Source organism: Xyrauchen texanus, chromosome 33, assembly GCF_025860055.1.
Source record: "Xyrauchen texanus isolate HMW12.3.18 chromosome 33, RBS_HiC_50CHRs, whole genome shotgun sequence".
Classification (NCBI taxonomy): Eukaryota; Metazoa; Chordata; class Actinopteri; order Cypriniformes; family Catostomidae; genus Xyrauchen; species Xyrauchen texanus.
In genome coordinates, this window is record NC_068308.1 from 5953959 (window position 1) to 5965071 (window position 11113).

Genomic DNA, 11113 nt, shown 5'->3' on the forward strand with positions numbered 1-11113 from the left:
CGACATACATATTTGATATGAGATAAGTGGCCTTATTATTTTACACTCACAATCTCAATCAATTCATCTCTGAAATCCTCTTCCCTAGCAGTGCAGTATGATCATAGCACATTTTGTTTTACACAAAATAACGGAATACTTCAAGAAAATGAATACAGATGCAATAGCACGACACAGTACAAAACCAATGAGACTTTACAGCTCTCAAAAGATTAAACTCAAAACAAATTGCACAGAGCGCCTTCAATGTTGTATCATGCAATATAACCCTCTTAAAGAGACAGTAACCATTTTGCTTTTGTCCTGAACATTGACATTCCAAGTAAAAGAGAAGTACAAATGTGTTCTTTTTAGTCTTTTATTTCACTCTTACTTTGTAAAATGCCATGTAAAAACAATCACTGAACATTCATGGTTTCACTGGATCTGATGCGATTTTCATTATCTAAAATACAAAGCACTGACCAGTGTGAGCCTGTACATCTTGAGAGTAATAAACAGTCACAGTTCTTTTACTGTTATTATGTGCATAATTAGTCTTTCAAATAACTTCTCTCATAATTTACTCACCCTCATACCATCCCAGATGTGTATGACGTTTTTCTTCTGCTGAACACAAATTATGCTTTATAGAAGATTATCTCAGCCCTGTTATTCCTTTCAATGCACATGAATGGTGATCAGAATTCAGAAGGTACAAAAATCACATAAATGTTGCATAAAAGTAATCCATACAACTCCAGTGGTTTAATCTATGTCATTCAGATGTGATATGATAGGTGTTGGTGAGAAACAGATCAATATTACATTTTTATTACTATTGTCCTCCCTACCCAGTAGGGTTGATATGCTTATGTAAATAATTTTTTATTTTTTTTTTTTAAAACAGAAGAGAGAAGAGCGCTTATGAAAGTGAAAATTTATAGTAAAAAAATTACTTAATTTATTGATCTGTTTCTCACCACTTCTCATTTACTTGCATTGACTGGACCAACAAAGCGGAGATATTCTTCTAATCATCTTCATTCATGTTCTGCAGAAGAAATTCATACACATCTGGGATGGCATGAAGGTGGGGAAATAGTCTTATGACAAAGTGAAAATCTTAGTGAATGCCGTATGTGGTATAATGACATGGAGATCTTAAATAATTTTTAAGTAATTGCATATATTTCATATTTTTGCTGTGCTCTTGTTTTATTGTTATCATCAAGTTCCATTCCTGGTTCAAGGTTCGGGCTTTCTCAAGCCAACATCAAAGTTTAGCTTCTAGTTAAGCTTTGTCAAGCCAACATATTGTTATACCATTTAAACTTATTCTATTTTATTATTATTCTTCTGAGACTAAAATTATTCAATGCTACTCCTCCTAGAGCTTTAAATGCCACAAGCACCCTCGCCAAAGACAGAGGGACTGTTCTGAAGTTTGTTGCTATATCTTTTCTACCTGATCTGACATAGTATTTTTATATAAATGACGATAGCAATACTGTCTACTAGAGGGTGGAGCTCCAGCACTTTCATTTTCCATCTGTTGAAAATGACAAATACATGCATGCTCCGAGAGCGATGTTTTGTGTGGCACAGATAGCCAAGTCAAGAACATTCAAGCAATTTTACACCATTCAAGCGCAAGAAAACATGAAACGATTCAATTCAGTGCTTGTAAGCTTTTTGTGTGACACAGAACGACGAGCCGTATCTCTGACATAGAGCGTCTGTTGTCTGTGGACGTAGTCTGTATTTTATCATCTCACACCCAAACAAATGAGAGAGCAGCATGTGAGAGACACGCCTAGCTGCGTCGTGTCTCTGACTATGCGCAGGCTGTTTTGTGTGACTGTTAGTAATGTACGAATCGGATGCTTTATTCTGCCTTCCTCGCAGTCACTCTTCGAGCAGGAGATGAATTCACCGGTGGGAAGAAATACATGGACACAGAACGTTACAAGCAGTTCTTTAATTTAATAAAAGCAAGCAAGGGGTTTATATGTTTCTTGTCACACAAGGCTGGTTACAACCCCCACCTTGAACTTTCTCAATCCTCCATATATGGGGTTGCTTCCTCTTGCTTAAAGAAGTGCATTCTTGTCAAGAACATTTTTTGCTCACGACAGCACTGAAAACATAAAAAGCAGATAAGCAAGCATCAAGGTCACACTGTTCCATCTGAGGCCTATTTCTCACATTGCCCACTTTTGTCTGAGACAAATGCCTCAGATTGCCATTCAAAAATCACATCCGGTTTACCTTACATTCTATCTTTTACTCATTACCATCATATTCCTCCCAATGTGTCCCATAACCATTTCTATCAGCATCTTCAAGGTTTATCAGAGCGTAATAATCATTCAAAGTGTTATCAATGGTCCTATTGACAATGCTTTAACACATGGAATCACAACAAATCAGTAATGCTATAACAATTAAAATTACTCATAGGTATTAAAGCATAAAAACATTTTTTTCAACCATTTAACCATGACAGTGCTCCAAAGAATTTCTCTTTTCCTGTCCATAATCTGTGTTCTCTTGGTGTGGTATTGGGTTTACTTAGACTACTTCATCTCTGTTTGTTGTCTTCTCAATAGCTCAGAAAACCATGGTGTGGTCACTTAAATTCTACCATGGCACATATAGTTTTCACAATTCCGGCAGAGCAGTGTACCTTTACCGCTGGTGCAAATGCACTATGCAGCATATAACAACTACCTTTCTTCCCTGGGTTTTTGGCCATAACGTTAGCTAATTTACACCACAAATTGGTAGGATAGTTATATGGTGCATCAACATCATCTATAAATGTCTCATCTATCCATCCATCCATGTCATCGTCCCTTCTAATTCTCAAGATCCCAGTTAGGCACTGGCGCTGCGTGTTAAGCTCCTCCAGTACTTTCAAAATAGTCAGGCTCTCCCCAGGTGCAGGCTTCATGTGGCTTGCATGTATCCATTGTGGTTGCAGATCTGTCAGTACCCCTGTCCTGGTTACCACAAGAACCGTTGTTGGACCCAGATACTTGTGCTCACTTAGCTTCGTTGGTTTCAGACACTTTACTAGGATCTGCTGGTTTGGGACAAATGGGTGAATGGGCTTTTCTGTGGGCATAGGGAGAGAAAGAGAAACAGCACTATTTATGCCATTCAATATTTTGAAAAGGGAATCCACGTAATCAGCTACTACTACCTTCAAATCACCTGTGGACAAAGAGCAAGCGTGGCCTTTGACCCAAGGGGTCGGGAAAGGCTTACCCATTAGTATTTCAAATGGAGCCCGTCTTCTTGACGTCTTGTTGTTTATTTTGTGCACACACCAAGCACGCATCTAGAATTAAAGACACCGTTTGCTGACGTTGGTAGTGCTAATCGTTTTTGTTTTGTCTTTTAGCAGTCCCCTATCATTTGATACCTCATTGGCTGCCCAATGCTCTAAATCATGTGCTGTTGGGCTTGCTTGCTAAATTTTGATGTCTAGATCACTAGTCAAAGTGGAATGCATCATTGGTATGATGCCCCCTTGGTATCTCATTCACCTATGTGTGGGCTATGAATTATTTTGCTGCCCACTTTGCTACTTCATCTGCAAGCCTGTTGCATCTTCTGAGTCACCAGTGGTGTGGCATGGCCTGCCAATTTGATTACTGCAAATCTTGAAGGCAGCTGTGCTCTTTTAATCAAATAAGCTACCACATTGTGATGTGATACCGGTTTTACATCCAAAGTTTTATAATTTCTTTCTTGCCATAATTTAGCAAAATCATGCACTACCCCAAATGCATACTTTGAATCTGTATATATATATATATATTTTACATTGGCCTTTTGCCAATTTACAGGCTCTTGTTAACGCTACTAGTTCAGCAGCTTGTGCTGATTTGTATGGTAATGAGTATGCTTCAATAATTTGATTGGGTAGCTCTGTAATTGCATGACCACACCAGTACACATTGTCATTTGGTTTATAGCATGAGCCATCTACATACCAGTGTCTCCCCTCTTGCAGAGCAGATGCAGAAACATCCGGTCTGCATGCAGTGGAAACCTGTATTCTCCATATAATCACGTGTCACGTTCAAAAGTGCCCTGACCCAAAATAGATGTTAAAATAGCTTAATACCCAGACCGTCTTTGTGCAGTCATGTTGTGCTGAAATATTGTGCATAATAACACCTACCTGATGAGTTGTGTGCACAGTCAGAGGATGTGAAAGCACAACTCATTCCGCATTCTTTACCATCATCGCTGTTGCAGCCACTGCTCGCAGACAACCAGGGAAGCCCCTTGCAACCTAATCCAGAGTTTTAGATAAATATGCCACCAGGCAGTAAGAACCCCCGTGCTCCTGGGCAAGGATTGAAGCAGCAGTCCCCCCAGCCTCGTGCACATACAAATGGAAAGGTTTGCTGTAGTCTGGAAGAACCAGCGCTGGTGGTTTCCCAAGGCATTACTTCAGATTTTTAAATGTCATGTCCATTTCCATAGTCCATTGGATTGCATCATTGTTCAGTTTGCAAAATTGTCTTCATTCCATCTGCAGGCATGCGTACAGTCCCCTTTGTTAGCACATGTTCAAGGTATTAAACCTTTTCTTTGACCCACTGTAGCTTAAATTAGCAATCAATGCTTTTCTGCAATCCTCTGATGTTTCAGCAGTAACTGTGATGCTGTCGGCATATTGCAACAGGCATGTGTCAGGTGGCAGTTTCACATCCTGTAATGTACAGTATACTGGAGTGGTTACAGCTCAATTTAGCCACCTTCATATTTGTGCTGAGCCATTAGTCTGAGGTTAATTATTGCTTCATCAGCCTCCAGCAGTTGCTGTCCTCTCACTTTCTCCCCCACACCAAGGCTGGGTACAACCCCACCTCGAACTCTCAATCCTCCATAAAAATTTATTTTTTTGCTCAAGACAGTACCTAAAACATAAAAAGCAGATAAGCAAGCATCAATGTCACATTGTTCCATCTGAGGCCTACTTCTCACAGTGACACAGAGAGCTCTGAAGTCACATATTTTTGAACTGGATTGCTTCCTAGAGCTGTGTCGGAGAGCCGAATCAAGTCTCAGACAACGTGAGCCATTTGGCCACTTTGAACTGGTGATTGATATACTTTCCCATTGGCTGCTGTGTAGTAGTGTTAAACCTTTTCTGTAAGCCTGGGGAGTTTGCCTACCACTATTAAACATGCTATGGATCCTCTAATTTCTCGTACTTTTGTGTGTAGCCTATAATAATTTGATATTTGTATTGAAGTTAAGACTTAAAATAAATTATTCATTAAGATAAATTGCCTCCTTTTGATCCGGTGTTTATTTTGGTAAACAAACACAGAGGGAAATCATGCTTTTTACACCATTCATCAACTTTAGTTTTATATCTTAAACATTAACAGTTGTGCGGGGAAAAACGAACAGCAGTGGCACTCGTTGGTGTAGCATACAGACCATTGTAATAAATACTGTATATGTCTTTGGGAAACAACGTGAACCTAAATGGACCTCTTTGTTTAGACATCAAGCACTCAGACATACACCGGTGATATTACCCTTTTAGATGAAATGTACAGCCTTCCAAAGACTGTCAGGATTAGAATGAAAGTTTGTAATTAGGTCAGATAGTAACCGATTTGATTTTCCTGACAGCAGATGTACACTACTGTGCCAAACTCCTAGGTCATCCTTAAAATTCTTATTAAAGCCTAAAACCTGAGAAGTGTTTAGCCAGTTACAGCCCATTATACATAATTTATATATATTAATGTGGTTCAACAGTTTCAATTGTGCCCAATATTGTGCAAATGGTCTGATGGCTCTTGTTAAATATCAGCAGACTTCTCATCTCATTTTTTGGCAATTAAACCATAGCTGCTTTCACACTGCATTATTTTCTGGGAGTATTGTGTCTCGCTGTATGAAAGGTACGGAGCGTGAAAGGAGGTCTGATTTGATCCACCTCTGCGCCAGGAACATGGGTAGTAACAGAGATGGAACAATGTCTGTGTGAAAAGCCACAGCAGACATGCTGGTGTTGTGTCTGTGTCTTTTTCTGTCACACCGCTGGTTCTGGAAAACTGCATCACTATGTGAAAGCATGGTTGCGGGATTATGCTGCAAGCTTTTGTCTAGTATGAATGAGCGAATGCTGCATATTGGAGATACTGGGGAAATGAAAAATCCGGTGCATCAAGTCTAATGTTTTTTTATAGCTTATATATTAGTGAGAACCCGTAAGACGTAAACTATACCATGTATTAAGCATGTTGAAATTAAATCCATCTTGAAGTGTCTCCAAGCCTAAAAGCCTTGACAACAGCCATCAAATCCATACACTATATCAGTCATAAATAACTATATAAATACAAAATAAAAGTTTAAACAAAAAAGTTAAACACTTTAATAAATCAATCCATGTCTTTTCACTCCGTTTTATTTTTAGTAATTCGGTTTTATTTTCAGAGACAGAAATAAAGCAGGATGACCACTGCTCCACCCGGCTTAATTTTTGCTAAGTTGCTGGAAGCATCAATGAGTCCAAACTGATAAGAGAGATATCAGAACACTTAAATCTATGCTGTGTATCAGTTTAAGCTTTCAGTCAGAGCATACATAACTCAACATTGGATAGGCAGGCAGTACCGACACATATGTGCACACCAATAGACTGCAAGTCTGTGCGCAAACCCTGATGACAAGAGGCTCCACTTCCTGGGAATTTAGGTTTTGTGTAATGAATGGCATACTGTTATGCATGCCAATAGAAGCCTTACTTGCCCCTTATAACAGTACAATACAATCTAAATCACAAAGTAAATGGGTATTTGAGAGGGATCAGGCTTGAGCCATAATAAATCAGAAGTTCCCAGATCTATAAGAAAAAAGCATCTCAGAACAAAGGGCTAATGGAGAGTTGTCAGGTGATGGGCACCACAAACCATGGACCCTAAACTTTACATGAGATGAAGAAACATCTTTGATTACAGCACAACACATATCAAAATCCACATTGAGGATTTTCCCTCGTTGTTTGGCACTGGGCACAATTGCCAGATGGATTATTCCCATCTTTTAGAGGAGCTAAAATATTATGTTTAGAACCTGCCTTAAATGTTAGCCCTGCACCAGCTTGTTGCATAAGTTAGGACCTCTTCTATAGACAAAGAGGGGATGATCCTTAAAATGCTCAGTATGCGAATTTTTATGCCGGATCAGAGGCCAAAATAGGCCAGTGTTTAAGAATAGTGTTCTGACGGAGTAACTTATACCCTATTTGACACTTTTTTTGTAAAAGATCAAACTAGAATTTAAATGCACCTTGGTAAGCCTCATCAATACACTGTAAAGTCTAGGCTCTGTCCTGAAAGCTTTTTTTTTTTTTTCCCCATTGCAGCAGCTTTATCAATTAGTTCCTCATTAGAATGACTTCTGAGCCTAAATGACTCTTGGGTAAACCGTATTCCAGAGCTCGATGAACACTGCTGGCTAGGCAGATTGTAGTCATCCGTTTATTTTTGATATAAGGCTGCCACTTTTCGATCCAAACATACAAAAAAGACAAACGTTTATGATTATATTCAACTGAGAACGTAACGTCAGGAGGTTTCTGTTAGTGTTAAAAACATAACGGTGTAAAAACAAAAACATAAATTAGCATATTCCAGTGTAAAAGTAGAACCCATCAATGTGCCTTTACATTGTAGGAAGAAATCTCCAATGAAGGAGAAGTAGTTCAGTTTAAGGACCAAATCAGCTCACAAATAAATGTACAGGGTGGTAGTCCTTCCTTGGTGCAATCTTAAATAATACTCAAGAGCCTCAAGACCTCTTACAAGGAAGATATTTGTGTAGAGGCTTTCCACATCTAAGGTGGCCAGAATAACATCATTGGGTAACTTTTTTAATGTTGAATAAATCAATCTTAAATATATGATGGAAGCCTCTGAACAGATGGTTTAAGAAAATGATCAAAATAGTTCAATAATAGATAATGGCTCTAGCAGACAATCATTGATGGCTACAATAGGTTGTCCTTTGGGTTTAACCAACCAAGTAGAGCAACTGTTGCAGGCAGCATGATAGAATTGTTAAGCTGTGGCCTATCAGAAGGACTCCCTCATTGCCTAGATTAGATCTGCTCATATTTGGCTGCTTCAACTCAGTTTTGATTATACTGAATTCTCAGTAAATTATTATAATGACACAATTTGTGATTATGTCTTACATTTAACTAACGGTGCATCAGAACACATAATAAATTAGCCTATATTCCAATTATTTTTAACTACCTAAAATCAGTGCATATAAACATTTGGAGTTTCTGATACTGGTTTCTAGTGTTGTAATACTAGTGCAAGTCAGTTACAGGCTGCTTAATTGCTTGTTAAGCTGCAGCCAACACTGCCTCCTCCCCTCCACTCATTTGCAGCCTCTATGATCTATGCTTGAGACTTGCGCTGCTTCAGCTCGGTTTTTTGGATGCGGACAGTACAGTATGCTGAATCGCGAAGATTACGTGAGTGCCACGAGTAACAGATTTAATAATATAATTGAATAAATTCAGAACAGACAGGAGCAACAGAGTTCTTCTGAGAGTCTTGTAGAAAGGCAAGTACTTTGAATAGCTGGGAAATATCTGTAAAGGACCCTAATTCACCATGTGTTTCAAAAGGTTTAACGTTAAGTTTGCGTTCCTCATGCAACTTTAGTCATGTTATTTAATAATTTAAGTAAATCATGTTTAAGTAGTGTTTATAAAATATTCTGTGATTATGATATTGAAAGCTGTTCTGTTCTATAACACCTTTTCCTAAATGGATTTTAATAAAATAGATTACAGTCTCAACAACTGCACATTTAAACAATTGCTCATCAATAAATATTTGCTGCTAGGTGCAACTTTTTCAGCCATCTGTAAACAGAGAGAATAAGCATGTGTATTTTACCAGCACTCTTAATATCCAAAGCTACGAGACACCATTTCTCAACCATATGGCTCTAAATCATGCTGTCTACGATACAGTGACCGGCTCTTGAATGCATCTAATACTACATGACTGTCTACAACTAGTACTTGCAACTTTGAGATTTTAGTTAACTATAAATTAAGCTGATCGTTTTCTTTTGCGTTTTTTGTGGTGCGCCTGCGGCATTGTTGTTAACAGGGGAGCTGCAAAGTGCCATCTGGTGGGCAATATATGCAACACTCATGACATTTGTTTGATCTGATCGGTTTCTTTTTTTAATAGTCATATATTGGCTGTTATAAATGCCAATTTAAATGTAATTAGATCATATTGGCCGGCTGATAAATTGGTTGGGCTCTAGTTTACACCTACAATATACTGCTAAAATGTTGCTCTAGTTACAGATTTGTTGGTGGTTAAAAAAAAAAATCTTACATGACAACCATCTTGCTGTTCTCTGACCTGCTCTTCTAGACTCTCCTTTAAAAAGTAGAGTGAATGTTGAAATAACATTGTTTAGTTATATGCATTAGTGTTCCAGTGCATCAATAGAAATCACCAATCAAATGTACAGTACCTTTGGGAGTGTATATACATACACATATATATATATATATATAAGCTGATCGATTAAGCTCTCTGCTGGCTTTCAGCACAGATGGTGAAGAAAATTTAAGTCTAGCCTTGCCAACTCAATCAGTGCTGCCCACTCTTGGAAACGCATTTCTGAGGACCGCGTGGAACTCCTCAGCCGACAAGGACACTGACACCTTAATTTCTCTCAAAGCTTCCGCTACAATGAAAATTGCATAAAGAAAAAAAAACGCTACAAGCAAGGTTTGTGAAACATTCTCTTGAAACATACAATGCAGGGTTTCCCCACACATAGACTTTATCTTGGGTGGGCTGCCCAGGTGTATTACAGCTGCCCAGGTATACATGGTGACCCATTTTGGATTTTGCACCTGCTGCTGTGAAGGAAATTGTGGGTGGAAAAGTCCAAATGACGAGCTCTGTGCCTTTTTAGCGACTTTACAAAACGTGGAAAAAAAAAGTCACCGGAGCAGACACAAAGGGAGAGATACGGAAAGAGGCGGGGCACGCTGCTGTGTTTGCAGCAGGTGTGTGCGCAAGTGTGAGGAAAAGAGAACTGAAGGGAAAGGGCTCACAGTCAATTAGAGTCAAAGCTGTAAAATAAGTGATTAAAATTGTGAAATAGAAGATGCCCCCCCATGCCCAAGTTGTTGGTCTCTGTGGGAAACACTAAAATGCATATGTAATTAAACATACCTTTTTGTGGGTGGAATGTCTCCATATCAGGATGGAGACAACCAACTCTGAAAGTGGCAAGTCTTGTTTGCTCCCTTTGCCTTGGTCCTCTAATGTATTTTCTCTGAACATCCTCAGCCTGAAAAAGTGACAGAAATTGTGAGACAGGGAAATGCAAAGCCAAAAGCCTAGATAGCCAATGTCTCCGGAAAAAAATACATAACATCCATAACTAATGGCAATTGGTTAATGTTAAGATAGGCCTATTAAATATTATACACGCAAGGTGGCCATTTTAGGACATCCTCGGCTGCTTTGATTATAAAATGTACCATGTTAAACTAAGATGCGCTTGTCTGCAGTGAGGCAGAGTTCCAGCCTAATAAAGCACTATTAATCCATCACAGTGTGCTACAACCAAACTGAAAGGAAAGCGTTTTGGCTGAATACAAAAGCCATGTAAAGCATCTCATATAAATCTGATGTATATGTAAAATCCAGATCCTTGCCCCACAAATGGCTGCCTGACAAAGGACAACTAAACCGGTCAAGTGACATATAAACCTGATACAACACACAAATTTGACCAAATACATCTACAACTGATGGGTGACTGTTAGATAATTTTGTCATCCAATGTATTTAATTTATTTGTTGATCTGCAATCCCCGTCTCGATACGGCTCAGTCGAGGGAAGAAAGAACTGACACGGAGACTCAGTGGTATCAAATCCTTTCTTCAAAGTTTATTGCTTCAGCATTTGGTTTTATGGTCCAGAAAACCACATTCCACTGGACCCTCACCAATGAAATAGTGCTTTACCTTATATGGGGGTGACATACATTCGAAGCTACGTGTTAAACGTGAGAGACAAGAAACAG

General features: G+C 38.8%; 1 long non-coding RNA gene across 1 annotated transcript; it reads right to left on the reverse strand.

Moving 5' to 3' along the window:
• Positions 1-172: 172 nt before the first annotated feature.
• On the reverse strand, positions 173-10366 carry LOC127626428 (uncharacterized). Its single transcript, XR_007968457.1, has 3 exons — positions 10254-10366; positions 4175-4919; positions 173-3099 (listed from the first exon to the last, which is right to left on the reverse strand). It is a non-coding gene; the product is annotated as an uncharacterized LOC127626428 (long non-coding RNA).
• Between the last annotated feature and the right edge of the window lie 747 nt (positions 10367-11113).